At 39.8% G+C, this 16,112-nt stretch overlaps 1 long non-coding RNA gene across 1 annotated transcript; it reads left to right on the forward strand.

Annotated features, from left to right (window-relative positions):
• Nucleotides 1-7,627: 7,627 nt before the first annotated feature.
• Nucleotides 7,628-8,299, forward strand: LOC126146192 (uncharacterized). Its single transcript, XR_007529769.1, has 3 exons — nt 7,628-7,740; nt 7,895-8,005; nt 8,165-8,299. It is a non-coding gene; the product is annotated as an uncharacterized LOC126146192 (long non-coding RNA).
• The last annotated feature ends 7,813 nt before the right edge of the window (nt 8,300-16,112 follow it).

Consider the following 16,112-nt stretch of genomic DNA (forward strand, 5'->3'; position numbering starts at 1 on the left):
TATTTTATTTAGTACCATAATTTTGTGTATCACTGCAATTATTTAGTTTGTTTTTACTATTCAGAAAAATGCAAGGAATATACTGTAAGATATTTATGTTGGAAAAAGGTTTCAAGCAGGACGCTCTGGACTTTATTCCATGAATTAGTCTAATGGCTCTTTTCTGTAACACTAATATTCTGTTCAGGTGCAGGTCTGCTGCACAATCCCACAGTTCAATACCAGAATTAAGAAATGGATAAACTGTTCCATAGTAGACAATTTTTAGTGTTTGTATTGCCATTATTTTTGCCAACTGGCTTATAAGGTACAGGCTACTGTTGATTTCCTCACACAGAAGTAATGTTGTTTACCCAATGGAGATTTTTGTCAAGGTGGAAACCAAGACATTTAATGTTATCTGTTTCTGCTGATGTAATCCCACAAATATTGTTTATTTCAACATCATGAGAACCAGTTGTTTTAAATGTTAATAGCTGAGATTTATTGATGTTGGTGTTATGGCCCTGATGCAGAAAATAGGTCGATACTTCCGTCACACCCTTAGTTGCAACTGAGTATAACGCCTCCAAGTCTTTTTTTATGAAATAAGAGGGGGGTGTCATCCGCAAAGGTTACTAGATGTGAGTTGAAGGGTTATGTCATGTCATTGACATAAACCAAGAAGAGAAAGGGACCAAGGATCGACCCCTATGGTACCACCTGGATTACTGTATCTCTAGAATATTGGAAATCTATCACCCTGTTATCTATTTTACATGAACGTTTAGTACATTGTTTGCGATTTGTCAAGTATGTGGTTAGTAATTGCACAGATTGATGCTGTAAGCCTTCAATTTCTTAATGAGCAACTCATGGTCGACTGAGATGAATACTTTGGAAAGATCTATGGAAAGAAGAATCTATGGAAAGAAGAGTATGGCAGCAGTCATCATACCGCAATGTAGGAGAGTGTACACTTTATGGAGAAATTCAGCAACTGCAGTAGTTTGTAAAATAAGCAGAAACTGTGAAAGAATAGCCATGTAAAAAACCTTACTAAAGGTAGGGATCAATGACATTGGATGGTAGTCTGAAACCTCGTTTTTACTCCCCTTTTTATGCACTGGTTTAACAATCCTTATTTTTAAACTACTGGGGTAAGTGCTTTCTCTAATAGTACAGTTTATGAGGTACATTAGTGGTTTAACTATTACTTTTATGCTTTTTTAACTACTAAACACAACATATCATCCCATCCAGCTGAGTACTTGTTCTCTAATGTGAGAATTATCTTTTTGATTTCATTTTCTTTAACCTCATTAAATCCAAAACTCACTACTTGTAGGGGAGGGGGGTGCTTTGGTATCTATTGGTACATTTCTAAAGTGTTTGTAGGATTTCCTTTTGGTGATATGAAATGTTTATGATAAAGGTTACACAATATTTTGGGCTTTTCATAATATTACTATCCTGTATAATGCATAAGGGTTTACTCTCTGTAGTTGTGAAGATTTTTCGATAATTATTGATCAGTTTCCATGACGTCATGCTTCCATTTGTAGATTAAGAGATTTCATTATTCTGGACTTGTTTTCTAATGTTTGAAACTTCTCTTTAAAGGTTTTCTCTGCTGTGTTATATTTTTGTTTGAAAATGTGCAGTCTTGTTGATTTGTACAGGACATCCAGCTCATGAATATTAGAAAACTCAACCCATTTGTTATCTGATCCTTCCACGTGGTAGATTCGAACACTTCTCTTCAGCTAGTTTAATTTTCAGAGAGTTGATATTACTATTGCTCATAATTGTTTCTTTTCAAACGTTTTTGGTATTATTTAAGGAGCTGTTTCTCTATATTCTATCTGTTGTGCAAGGTGGTCTGAGTAATGAAAGTCTATGTTACTAAACTTAGCAGTGTCTTCAGCAGTTTTTTTTAATTATTGCATAATCTATTCGGGTAGAACCAGAATCTGAGACTCTGGTGTGCATTGTAACTATATTTCTAATATTGTATGAAGTTAATACATCTACAAGTTTCATGTTATCAATTCTGTTGGAGTTCGCATCAATGTTAATGTGTCCAAGTATAGTAAGGTCATTGGGACTAGTTTGCCTAATCACATACTGAAGCTGTTGAAAAAATTGATTGCATCTGCACAAGGTGGTCTGTATATTCCTATTATTTTATGTTTTACTGCATTGACTCCATGCTCTTTTAGTCAAATTGAAATACCACTTACTTCTAGAATCCCCTTTTCACTGTATTGCTCAATAAATGTAAGTTTCTTACACATAATATGTTCTCTCACAAAGCTTGCCACACCTCCACCCTTATGCTATTTCTTACAGTAACTGTTTACCAGTACATAAACATCTAGTTTATAACAGTTAATTTCGTTACATTTTAGGTCATGTTCAGCCAATATTAACACTTATGGTGAATGTTCCTTTACAAATATCTGTAGTACAGTGGGTTTCTTCCTAAGGTACTGCACATTTAGGTGTATCATGCTAAGTGATGCCTGGATTTCTTGTCTGTTCACATTTCTGTGGGTGTCGTTGTTTTCCATGAGAGTGGAACCAAGGTTACCTTCGCTGTTGTACTTATCTTCTACATGTGTGATTACACTGAGTGCACAGGGTTAACATACCTCTAGTTTGCCTGTTTGATCACTGCTGTAATGGTCCTTTTCTCTAAAAAAAGCTTCAGATATATTTCCTAGTGCTATTGGTTCCTTCTTGTTGGTGACTGGGACAAAGAGAACTTTTATTTCATTCACTAACCTTAATTTTCCCTTACTGTTCAAGTGTAGTCCATGCTGGGTGTGTTCATCTTGGTTCATTTTGCTAATGTCTATTAATTTCATATTGCTGAATTTTACACAAAGTTTTTGTAACACTGAATTATGAGTTTCTATTTGTCTTCTGACACAAGACCACTCTGGAAGGTCATATCGTACTGGTACGTTTGTTATGATAACATTGGTGTGGTGTAATTGTGGCAATAACTTTCTGTAACTTCTCAGAGCTGACTTGCTTTCATTTCTGTTTACATCATTGGCACAGTGGTGGACACATAGGGTACATAGGGGTGGGGCGCTCTCCCCCCCTTCCTTTGCGGGGTCGTCCGCATTGCCAACCGCGCCATCCCCACCAGTCAGCCCGCACGCTATTCGTACTTTTCGTCAGTCGACGACTGAATCGAGTTATTGAGTAGTTGTAGTTTCCAAGTTTGTAGTTTCCTATGTAGCACGCGCATCCGCGTCATCGTATTTTATCCGTTTCTATCTGGCACATAGATAGCTAACACATGCCTACAAGAAAAGTGGTGGCCATTCTACTGATCTCGATACGATATTCTGTCTGGCATTTGTTCGAGAAAAGTTGCGAATATTCTACTGTTTTCTTGTACAGAGAACCTTCGATATGTAGCGTTATAAATACGGACTGTTCTCCGAATAAGAAGCTAGTTTACGTTCAGAAGCAGAAAAATTAAGACTGAAGAATGGATAAGTAAAAAATTGTAGTTGTAGCAAGTGCAAGTGTGAAGACCAGTCAAAAGTGAGAGTGATCAGTTGACTGTGAAGTATTAAGAGTTATTCATAGTAATTTCTCAGTAAAAATATTGTTACAAGACTCATAACAATATCTTTACTAATAACATAACTATAGTTTCCCATACCTAACTCGTAATATGAGTTAGGTATGGGAAACTATTGATGCGTGTATCTCTGGTAATAGTGGCTTTCGAGTAGATTCTTAAAAACGCATTGTTACTATATAGACCCTCTATCAAAAGCACTAGAAAGGAACGGAATCGACAATAAAAGTTACACACACATAAATTGCCAGATGACATCATCATTCGAAACTCGCCATATTATACATCGTAAGGTACATATTGGCTTGTCGCTTTCACAGTAGGTATTTGTTCACACTCCCTAAAAGTCTTTAAGCGAACATTCTGGCAGCGAATGTTCTCGAAACAACCGAGCCTCATAAAGTAGGGAAGCTGAGTCGCTGCAAGGTAGTGAGTTTGAAAGTTACAATCGTCGTAATAATTTGGAAGTGATGAGAAGAGTACAACTGGATTATTGGCTATTACCATGAATTTTAGCCAGTGTTGCGCTTAATGATATAAGAAATACGTGGAGTGTGACCATGTGTATTTTAGTGCTAAGTGTACTAGTGTTGCATTTTTCAGTGCGAATAAAATGTTTATTCAAGAATAATTGGCTTCTAATTTGCCTATGTCATAACAATATAATAAAATGGATCGTTATGTAATAAGGAAAAGAAAAGTAAAACATCTGAAGATACGGGTCACCATTCATCTGCTAAGAGATCACCAGCTGTACAGGCAGAGCCCAGCACTTCGTCGAAACTTCTACAACAAAGTTCATCGACTGATTCCTTTAATCCCACAGATATTGGCAATTATTTGGATCTATTAGCGTCAGGAAATATTAGTGACGGTATAAAACACAGGCTTCTTACAGCTCCAAGGAAACATGAAAAAGGTTATATCTTTCCTACTTTGGAGCACAACAAGAGGGGACAGGTTGAATGCAGACAAGTGCACGATAATCACTTTGAACAGTATCGATGGCTAGTGTTCTCACAAGTTAAAAAGGGACTTCTTTCTATTACCTGTTCAATTTTTGTGAGTAATAAAATGGTTGGAGGAAAGAAATCCATTATCGCCAAGAAACTCGTGACTGAACCACTAACAAAGTTTGCCAAACTTACTGGTAAAGATGCTGACTTTGAGACACACTTTCGGATCAAGTTTTGGCGACACGAGACAACAGCAAACTTGAGATTATAAATCAGTTGTCAAGACAGAGAATGGAAAGCATTGGGGAAAACAGAGACCGTCTTGTACCTGTAATAAAAACAATCACATTTCATGGAAAGCAAAATATTCCTCTGTGGGGGCGTAGAGATGATGGGAGTCTATTAGAAAACGAAAATGAAAGTGAAAGTATAGTGAGTAACGAGGGAAACTTTAGAGCTCTTCTAAGATTTAGAATTGACGCCGGAGACTTGCAGCTAAAACATCAGTTTGAGACCACTGAAGCGAACGTGACTTACCTAAGTAAAACACTGTATAACGAACTTATTTCATGCTGTGAAACAGTGATGTTATCGAAAATACTGGAGGAAAACAAAGATTCACGTTATTACAGCGTAACCTTCGATGAGACTACGGAAATAGCGCACATCGCCCCGCTGCAATGATGGCAAATTACACGAAAGAGTTTTGGGTTTCGTTGACATACATAAAGACAATGTTGTAGTGGAGACATTGACAATGAACTTCAAGAGAGTCGAGATGAAGAGTGTAGCGTTACTGGTGAAGTATTAAGTACAGAGAACGGAAAGCCTTTCTCTATCCCTGGCGAACTGTGTAGGTATAGGCTGTATGGTTACTCAGTTAATTTGTCAGAATTGAAAGGAGCTGCGGCTACAACAGAAAAGAAAGCTATCGACGCGGAAGTAGCACCATGTCGAAGTCATCAGCTCAACCTCGCTGTCTCTCGCAGTTGCAAAGTTACAAGTGTGACAAACTCACTTGGTACTATTGAAGAAGTAGTATCGATCTTACAGTGTCTAACATGCGGTCACCTAAAACACTCGCTACAGTCATATTGTCAAACGAGACGGGTTGAGCACATGATACTGCAATTCAATTCGCAGCTGATCTCGGAACAGTTTGCAAAGTTCTTAAACAAAAACAGAGTTGGAAGAATAGAACAACGGCTGCCAAAGCCAATATTCTCCTTTGAGTCCTCTCTAATTGTGAGTTTATTATCACTCTGTTTACACTGAGTGACATTATGAGCATAGTATATCCAGTCAGCAAAATCTTACAAGACCCTGACTTGAACGTCGCGATGACACAAGCAAAATTAGATTCGACGCTCAAGGCGTAAGACAGCTTGAGAGCTAATGCCGATAGCACTTTGCTCATATTGTTGAAGAGGCGAAGGCAGCTATGGAAGAGTTAGACGTGGAGAGATGACTGTTCCTCGTCTTACAGGCAGACAAAGACACAGGGAAAACTGCGATCATAATGACGGTGCTATGACATATTGGAAAAGAACTATTTTTATTCCAACACTGGACCATGTTACGACTGACATGAGAGAACGTTTTGCCGATGAAAATATTTATCATTTAAAATTCAACATACTTCCATACTTCTGCCCTCGCGACTACTGAAACATGATGGTAATTATCTGTCACATAAATTGAATCAGTACTTAACTGAACTACTGTTCTCTGAAGAAGAATCGCTCTTTGTGATTAAAAAGAGACAAATGGGAGAGATTCGTCAACACAAGCAAACGAGTATAACGCCCTTAATCATAGTGAATCTGATATGGAAGCATTGTCTGTTTGTCCTAGATCTGATTATCTTACTTTGCACACGTCATACAAAATATTTGCTTGTCTACATGCATCTATTGCTACAATAGAAAGAAATCTTTCAACATTGCAGCGTACAAAGACATGGTTGAGGTTGACAATGTAGGAGGATTGACTTAATGGCTTAGCTCTGTTGAACACACACCCAGACATTGATTGTCCTATTGACGATGTAATTAACCAATTTGCCAGGAAGAATAGGCACATAGAATTCATCATTTAAGGAAGAGAAACTCAACTGTAACGTTTTTGTATTATAAGATGGCATTCTCTTGTATATGTGTATAATCAGTTTAAATAAAACTTTCTTAAACTTTGCATGTGACTTGATTATTTTTTTTATTACGTTAAAAGTAAAGTTAGCTCAAGATATCTTTAGCACCCCCTTGTTGAGGTTTTTCTGTATCCGCCACTGCATTGGCGCCACCTATAATTACAATGCAGTCGCCTTCGTTGAGTTCGTTTGTTTCTACGGTTAAGTTTTCTACCACGGTATTGAATGTAGCTGCTGGCTTGAGCCTAGGAAACACCGAGTAATCTGCGTTCATATTTTCACAACGGCTAGAGAGGCATTTTCCGTGGCTATCAGCGTAAATTAGGAGCTTTTTGTTTTTCTTGAGGCTTGAACGTTACTGTTTAAAGATTTGTTGGACGTCTCGTTGTGTGTTGTTTTACCTGTGCTAACGGTTGCTTCATAATCTGAATCTTGCTCTCGTTTCTTGGGTGACACTAGTAAAGATGTGCGACTTGTGTGTTCTGATTGCTTGTGCGTTTTATTCAGTAAATTACACTTCTACTGTGATGAATGTCGCTGTTAGCTTCACTATTGTGGCTATTACTGCTGAAAATGTGTAAACACTTCTGTTGCCCTTACTGCCAACTGCACACTATGTGATCAAAGCTATCCGGACAGCCCCAAAAACATACGTTCTTTGTGTTGGGTGCATTGTGCTGCCACCAGTGATGGGCTAAACTGCGATTTTCCGATATCAGTGATTTCTGTGAATGCTACTTTTCAGTATCTGTTATTCTTAACTGTGATTTGTCGCAGTGAAGAGTCGCAGTTAAGGAACATAGGTCGTGTATCCCTCCGCCACTGCTATTTCTGCGATTTCTGCTACTTCCGCGATTTCTGCGATTTCTGTGACTTCTGCTACTTCTGCGATTTCTGTGACTTCTGCTACTCCTGCGATTTCTGTGACTTCTGCTACTTCTGCGATTTCTGTGACTTCTGCTACTTCTGCGATTTCTGCGACTTACCACCGTATGAAAAAGTTACATCTGTCAACACAGAAAATTGCATCTCAACAAACCTGTCATTGGCAAGTAGGTTTTACGTTTTTACTTCCGTTGGCTTTAATTTTGTATTAAAGAAACAACTGTGAAAATATTAATAGTGTAATTAATATGTAAGTAGCCGTACAGTACCGTAATAGTTCGTATTTAGAAAATGAATTCTAACATATTGTTATGTTCACAGGTACCTGAACTACATTTCAGTCACTCAGTAAAGTGATAACTCAAAATATCATTGTCAACAGATCTGAAGAAATTGCCACTGCGTCTTTAGACCGTTTTCGTCAGACGAGAGGTTAGTTTTTAAGCGTTTCGATGGACTTAATTACTTCAGTGAGATCGTTCTTGCAAATGTGATATTTATTATAGCAAATATTAGCAATCTACTCTGTCAATTATATTGCTAGTAATTAATGACAGCAAAAATTGTTTAATAATCCTTGTGTTTATGCAGACACAGTTCTGACTCTGATTACTGGTTGCTGTACGTATCTATCCACATCGAGGCTGTTTTTGAGAGAGACTCGCGAAGATTCAAGACAGCTCTTAGAGGATTTGCAGTTTAAAAGTGAAGTAATTGTGAAATAAGTGTGTGGATGATTAAACTGTGTTTTATTGAAGTTGTTGTGCGATTTTAAAGGAATAATAAATGTCAAATACAGTGAGTGAATAATAAAAATCTCATTTTCCACATGTTTAAGCCGTCCTATACCCATAATTTTCCGCCACTTACTTATTGGTAAACACTTCTTGGAGAGTGACATGCCCCCCCCCCCCCCCCCCCGCCTTTCTCCACAATCTTGGTGTGACACTGACCTGTAACATATCCCGAAGTCTACAATATGCATTTTGAGGCTGTTGATATGAAAGTGGTAAGTACAGATCTTCCAGTTAAATCAGGAATAGCTTAAGTGCATTACTTGAAAATAACACAGGAAAAGTTTACTTATGTAGGTGGTAGTAGTGTCGGCAAAAAGTTCTTGTGTGTGAAGTTGCCATGTAGAACACCAGGTGTAAAACTTTTCTCCCGAGTCTTGAACTGTGTCGGAACAAAAGTGAGGCATTCATATGACTGTTTTCATTTCTCTACACTTATACAGATGTCTGAGTTCTGCTGTGTTAGCATTGCAAAGTCCTGTAGGCATGTGGAGTATTAACCAAAACTGTCATATTGGAAGCAGAATCAAACACATTTGTTACGTTACTTGATATTTTCAGGAGAAAAAGGCAATGTTGCTTCTTATTAATATAATACATTCAGAGTCACAGCAGTATTTGACTAATCATAACTGATGCTGAATGTGCATGTCGTCATATAATATGAAGGGCTTATTTCAATAGTGGTACAAGTCCATTACCTCCACTTTTCTGTCTTATAATGCTTCTGAAATTAGTGATCCAAACAAACATAAATAAAGGTTCATCTCTAGCAAGAAGCCATATGTTTGAATATTTCTGGTATCTCAAATGCAGATTTGTCAGCGCTCATTTAACTTTACGACTCTGTATCTCAAAATGAACAAAAATGGACTTGTACCACTATTAAAATAAGCCCTTCATATGCACACACAGCACATCGATCTCGTGAGGCACAAGGCTCTCATAACGAAGTACGTACGTCGGTCAACAGATGACACTAGGAATAATATGTTAACTGCGCTTTTTAGTTGCTACTTGCGTCTCTTAGTTGCGATTTGTCACAGAAATCGCAGTTTGACTGGTAGCGAATAGCGTAGTATGAACTTTGCTCAACAGATGGCAGTGCTAACTGCGCTTTTTAGTTGCTACTTGCGACTCTTAGTTGCGATTTGTCACAGAAATCGCAGTTTGATTGGTAGCGAATAGCGTAGTATGAACTTTGCTCAACAGATGGCAGTGCTAACTGCGCTTTTTAGTTGCTACTTGCGACTCTTAGTTGCGACTTGTCACGGAAATCGCAGTTAGACTCGATACCGTATCGCAGAGATGGACGTAGTACAAACTTTGGCCATCAGATGGCACTGTTAACTGCGCTTTTTAGTTGCTACTTGCGACTCTTAGTTGCGACTTGTCACGGAAATCGCAGTTGGACTCCATAGCGTACCGCAGAGATGGACGTAGTACGAACTTTGGCCAACAGATGCCACTGTTAACCGCGCTTTTTAGTTGCTACTTGCGACTCTTAGTTGCGACTTGTCACTGAAATCGCAGAAAGCAGTGCTAAATTCGACCAATAGATGGCTCACGTCTTTGAATATGAAATATTACTTGCGACTGCTAATTGTGACTGAAATCGCAGTTAGAATCTGCAAAGTTGCTACTGTGATATCTGTGACTTCTCAGTCACTGTGATTTCTAACAGATACGCGATTTCCTGCCCACCACTAGCTGCCACCTACTGCCAGGTACTCCACATCAGCGACACCTCAGTAGTCATTACACATCGTGAGAGATCAGAATTGGGCACGCTGTGGAACTCATGGACTTCAAACGTGGTCAGGTGATCGGGTGTCACTTGTGTCATACATCAGTATGCGAGATTTCCACACTCCTGAACATCACTAGGTCCACTGTTTCCGATGTGATAGTGAAATAGAAACGTGAAGGGACACATACAGCACAAAAGCGTACAGGCCGACTTCGTATGCTGACTGCTGACAGTTGAAGAGGGTTGTAATGTGTAATAGGCAGACATCTATCCAGACCATCACACAGCAATTCCAAACTGCATCAGGATCCACTGGAAGTACTATGACAGTTAGGCAGGAGGTGAGAAAACTTTGATTTCATGGTCGAACTGCTGCTCATACGCCACATATGACACTGGTAAATGCCAAACAACGGCTCGAATGGTGTAAGGAGCATAAACGTTGGGCGATTGAACAGTGAAAGAACGTTGTGTGGAATGATGTATCACGGTACACAACGCGGCGATCCGATGGTGGGCTATCCATATGGCGAATGCCCGGTGAACATCATCTGCCAGTGTGTGTAATGCCAACAGTAAAATTCGGAGGCGTTGGTGACATAGTGTGGTCATGTTTTTAATGGAGGGGGTTTGCACCCCTTGTTGTTTTGCATGGCACTATCACAGCACAGGCCTACATTGATGTTTTAAGCACCTCCTTGCTTCTCACTGTTGAAGAGCAATTTGGGGATGGCGACTGTATCTTTCAACACGATCGAGCACCTGTTCATAATGCACGGCCTGTGGTGGAGTATTTACACGACAATAACATCCCTGTAATTGACTGGCCTGCATAGAGTCTTGACCTGAATCCTATAGAACACCTTTGGGATGTTTCGAAACGCCGACTTCGTGCCAGGCGTCGCCTGCCAACATCGATACCTCTCCTCAGTGCAGCATTCCGTGAAGAATGGGCTGCCATTTCCCAAGAAACTTTCTAGCACTTGATTGAACATATGCCTGTGAGAGTGGAAGCTGTCATCAAGGCTAAGGGTGGGCCAACACCATATTAAATTCCAGCATTACCGATGGAGGGTGCCACGAACTTGTAAGTGTTTTTCAGCCAGGTGACCGGATACTTTTGATCACGTAGTGTTAAGTGGACGCATCTGATCTGTGGCACTGTATTGTTGTTTCTTCTTTCCTTCAAGAGATCCGATTTGGCAACAATTTAGACTTACACTTGCCTCATTGCCAATCCATCGCCTGTTTTTCATCGTCCCTCATTGTCGGATCCACAGCTCCGGTTTACGTTGTTGTTTATTTTGTATTTCTCATGTAATATTAAAATTTCGTCCTGCAAGACTCTGATAATTGAAATAAACGTTACGTTTTCCTCTTTGATACTGTCGATCGTCATAGCTGCCTCACAAGTACACATTTCTTGTCATTAACGGCCACTGCTTTTTGTTTCCACTCTACACCATTCCACACAGTCGCATAGTTATCGTCACTTCTCATTTAAGAGTCGATCTTTCTGCACCGAAAATAGAACTTTTGATTGCACTGAACGCAAATTAATCTACTTTCAACAGATTTCGCTCACTTTTTGCAAGATTTACACTTAACTAACATTATTTTCGCGAACCTGTAAATTCAAAACATCCGCAGCTAACGTGTGTGTGAAATCTGCTAAGGTCGTCAATCCCTAAGCTTACACAGTACTTAACCCAAATTATGCTAAGGCCAAACACACACACCTATGCCCGAGGGAGGACTCGAACCTCCGCCGGGACCAGCCGCACAGTCCATGACTGCAGAGCCCCAGACCGCCCGGCTTATCCCGCGCGGCGCGCAGCTAACGCCATCTTTGAATCTCCCTTTTTTTTCTGCTGAGCCCCCCCTCCTCCCCACCCAAAAGATTCAGATTGGTTAAGACCAGCTCACTGTGGCTGTCACGTCACGTCATGTCATGCCCTGTCGTGTCAAAACATTCTGCAATGAATTTCAAATGACAGCATCCGTACTGGCCGTCCTGTCCTGTCACGTCAAGATTCTGAGGAAGAAAGTTTTCCTGTCTGACGTCTTCTGTCCATTGTTGATCACCTCACCTCCAAGCTCATTATCTTCCTAATGTACATTTGCCCACAGCTCTCCAAATTTCGTTTCATTGTGGTGTTTGTGGTTAATATAAGTTGTTTCGTGTTAGTTATTTATTAAAAATTGTTTCGTTTCATCATATAAAATTTATAGAAACGACGGAAAAATTATTTAATCAGTGAGCAGCAGTCTGGATTGTGCGAGATGAGCGCACTCAGTTACTGCCCTCAACTACATTTATAAAGTGGATTTTTTTTTCATGCTGTTATGGTATTTAATATTTTACAATGAAATGCATTGCGGTATGGTTCCAACATGAAGTGAAGAAAGTGCTGTGGGCAGAATCAGATTGAATAGTCGGTGGAATTTATTTGAATGTTGTCAGGCATTTGTAGCATTTCATGAAGATGTGGACTGAAACCTTCAGACACTGCAAGTTGTTTCTTTAAATATGAGTTTATGGCATATGGCAGGCTTATTTATTATTAGGCAGCTCTCTGGCTTGTGTGTGAAACAGTTTTGCAAGCGTCAGTGATTAATATTTATGTAGTTCGCTAGCTAACTCCATTATAGATAAGGCAACTGAACTCTTAAAAGCCAAACAGAAGACGTAAACAAAGCCTATAAATCTTGAAGGGTAAGATATTGAGGGAGATATGACTATCACACAAAAATTTGTCGTAGATCAGCAACTAAAATTAACCTTAAACATATGAGTTTTTCATGGGATGTGATGGCAGCATGTAACACTTTGTTTCTTTTATTAATTTATCTACATATATTCTCTGCAAACCACCGTAAGATTCATGGCAGAGGATACCTTCCAGTGTACAAGTTATTGGTGTTTCTTCCTGTTCCATTCACATATGGAGTGTGAGGATAATGATTGTTTGAATACCTCCGTGCTTGCAGTAATTATTCTAATGTTATCCTCATGATGCCTGTGTGAGTGGATTTGTAGGGAGCTGTAGTATATCTCTAGAGTAATCATTTAAAGCTGGTTCTTGGGACTTTGTTAATGGTCTTTCTTGGAATAATTTATGTCTGCCTTCAAGAGTATTTCAGTTCAGTTCCTTCAGTCTCTGTATGACACACTTCCACGAATTAAACAAACCAGTGACCATTTGTGCTGCTCTTCTCTGTGTATGTTCAATATCCCCTGTTAGTCCTACCTGGTATGGGTCCCACACACTTGAGCAGTATTTCCAACTGGTCACACAAGTGATTTGTAAGTAATCTCATTTGAAGACTGGTTGAATCTCCCAGTAGTCTGCAGTTCAACCGAAGTTTATACCTGCTTGAAGCACAGGGGAACTTGTGTGATCATTCCATTTCATATCCCTTCAAAGTTTTACACCCAGATATTTGTATGAGTTGGCTGATTCCAACAGTGACTCATTGATATTACAGTCATAGAATACTACCTTTTTTTTCTTTTGTGAAGCGGGTGCTCCCGGTATATGGGGGAACTTGTACTTTATGTGTCTACTGGTTCTTGTGAAAACAGCTGGTGCAGGCAAGAGTTGTTCCTGCTCTGTGACTTGCTTTTGCTTCCTCTTATGATGCTGAGGGTTCGGCGAAGCTTTCTACAAAAGCATTGGCCGCCACATTGGGGAGTGACGTTGTTGGTTAAGTAAGGAGTCTACCCTAATTGGTGTACAGGTTTGATTTGCCCTTTGAGATTGTCTCTTGTCCACCATCCTTTTCAATTTTGAAATTGTGACTTCCTCTTGTGATTACCCTGTAGTGTCCAGAGTAAGGTCAAATGAGCGGTAGATGCACCATATCATCTCTGAGCCACATGTGGCTCATTTTTCCAGGTCTCCGTGCATGAATACCCCCCCCCCCCTCTCTCTCTCTCTCTCTCTCTAGTCGCCGTCTCTGACAGAATTGGTTGGAGGAATGTTCGTCATACTGAAGCTGAGCTGTTTTCTGAAATGCATGCATAGCTCAGGGAGAACTGGCTGGAACTGGCTGTACAGATGCTGGCATGAGTAATTCTACTGGAACCCTCAGCTGCTTGCCACATGGAAATTGTGCAGGAATACATTGTATGTCCTCCTTCACTATTGTCCTTAAAGTGAGTAGGACTAGGGGCAGTACTGCAAATGATGTTGATGAGTTTCACTTAAGTCGGTTTAGAGCATACAATGAAACTCTTCTACTGTACCGTTGCTGGCTGAATGGTAGCTTGTAGTGTGGAGGTGTTTGGAGTCACACAGTGTAGTAAAAGTTCACTAAAAAGTTGTCTTTCAAATTACCTGATTGCTGGTTTCTTTCTAGTATGAAATGGAGGACACACATCTTATCCAGAGTAACAAATTCATGGTAAACTCAATTTAATTTTCTTTAAAATTTGTCAAACACTAGTTTTAAAGTCAAAATGAGACAGTGTTGCTGGTTAGTACTTATCTCCAGGGGATGAAATTGCAAGTACTGGCAACAGACACGTTTTCTACTTTTGAATGTGTGTGTTTACAGTACTTGCAATGTCATCTGCTGAAGGTAAGTATGGCCACCCATTCAGTCTCTCAGTAATTTTGCAGTTTCTCATGTGTATTTTCCTTTTGATAAGAACATTAGTTTTCAAATTTGCTTTTGGTCAGGAAGTAACAAATGAGGTGCTCATGTTGCACACAGTCTTCATAAAGTTAATTCTTTATGTGAAACATATTTTACTAATTATTTTGATGTGTCTATGGCATATGCTGGTTCATTCACCTTTAACTGTTGACAGTACAATGGTATATTACACACATTCTCAATATTTTCTGCTGTACAGTGAGAGCTACACATGAACCATCTTAAAGAGTCATGTAACTGCACTGAACACAGCTGTCTATTTCATTATTATCATCATTTCCAAACACCAGTTATCCAGGTGTACTGAAAATATGTTTCTGCCACTACAATTTTTGATCCATGGCATCTTCACAGTTCTAGCTTCCTTTACCTGACTCTAATTTCACTGTCTTTAAATAACATTTCTCTGACTCTTATACAGAGAAGAGCTTTCTTGATGTTATATAAGGGGCATTCAAAAAGAAATAAGCCGGAGTCTGGAAAGCACAAACCGGTGACCGAGGGTAATATCGTGGCATGTGTAACGAGATGTGGTTCCGATTGGAGTGTGGAAGTTCACAGGCCATTGACAGAGGGCACATGTGCACGTCACATGAATATACAGAGCTAGCAGCAGCATATATCAACCATCCAATGCTGCCAGTCACATTGCAAACAGTGACATGGAGGCACCAAAAGAGGAGCAAAGAGGTGTTCATTTTCTGACAGCTGAAGGAGTAGGCAGAACAGACATTCATCAATGAATGTCACAAGTGTACGGCAAACACTGCATGACCCTTGCAAGGGTTAGGCTTGCACAAGCGCTTCAGGGCAGGACAGGTGTCATTAGCTGGTGATGCATGTTCTTGAGCACCACACTGCATTACTGATGACATCGTCCAGCTGGTGGATGCGCTCATTACCCAGGACTACTGAGTGACAGTGAAAGCCAAAGTCCCCGTAGAAAGGCTCTGAGGGGCAAACGATTCACCTCGGACGACGACGTCCAGCTGTATGTGTGGCACTGGTTAACATTGCAGCCCTGGGAATTTTATGACACAGCCATTCACACCTTGTGTCACAGTGTGACAAGTGTCTCAACAGCCAGGGACAATACTTCTAACATACAGGTACTGGTTTCTGTCATTATGCCTCCAGCTCATTTCTTTTTGAACCCCCTTATACTTTTCTCAGTTCTCTTCAGGTAACCATACAACTTCAGTCTGTGCATCCCTGTAATACCAGTAATGGGCATTTTGGTGTCAGCTTCATTTTCATTTATTTGACTTTTGACCTTTTCTTTCTTAGACATCTAATTTATGATTCTGATGAATATCATTTTTGTAGCCTGTAG

This window comes from Schistocerca cancellata, chromosome 2, assembly GCF_023864275.1.
Source record: "Schistocerca cancellata isolate TAMUIC-IGC-003103 chromosome 2, iqSchCanc2.1, whole genome shotgun sequence".
Taxonomy (NCBI): Eukaryota; Metazoa; Arthropoda; class Insecta; order Orthoptera; family Acrididae; genus Schistocerca; species Schistocerca cancellata.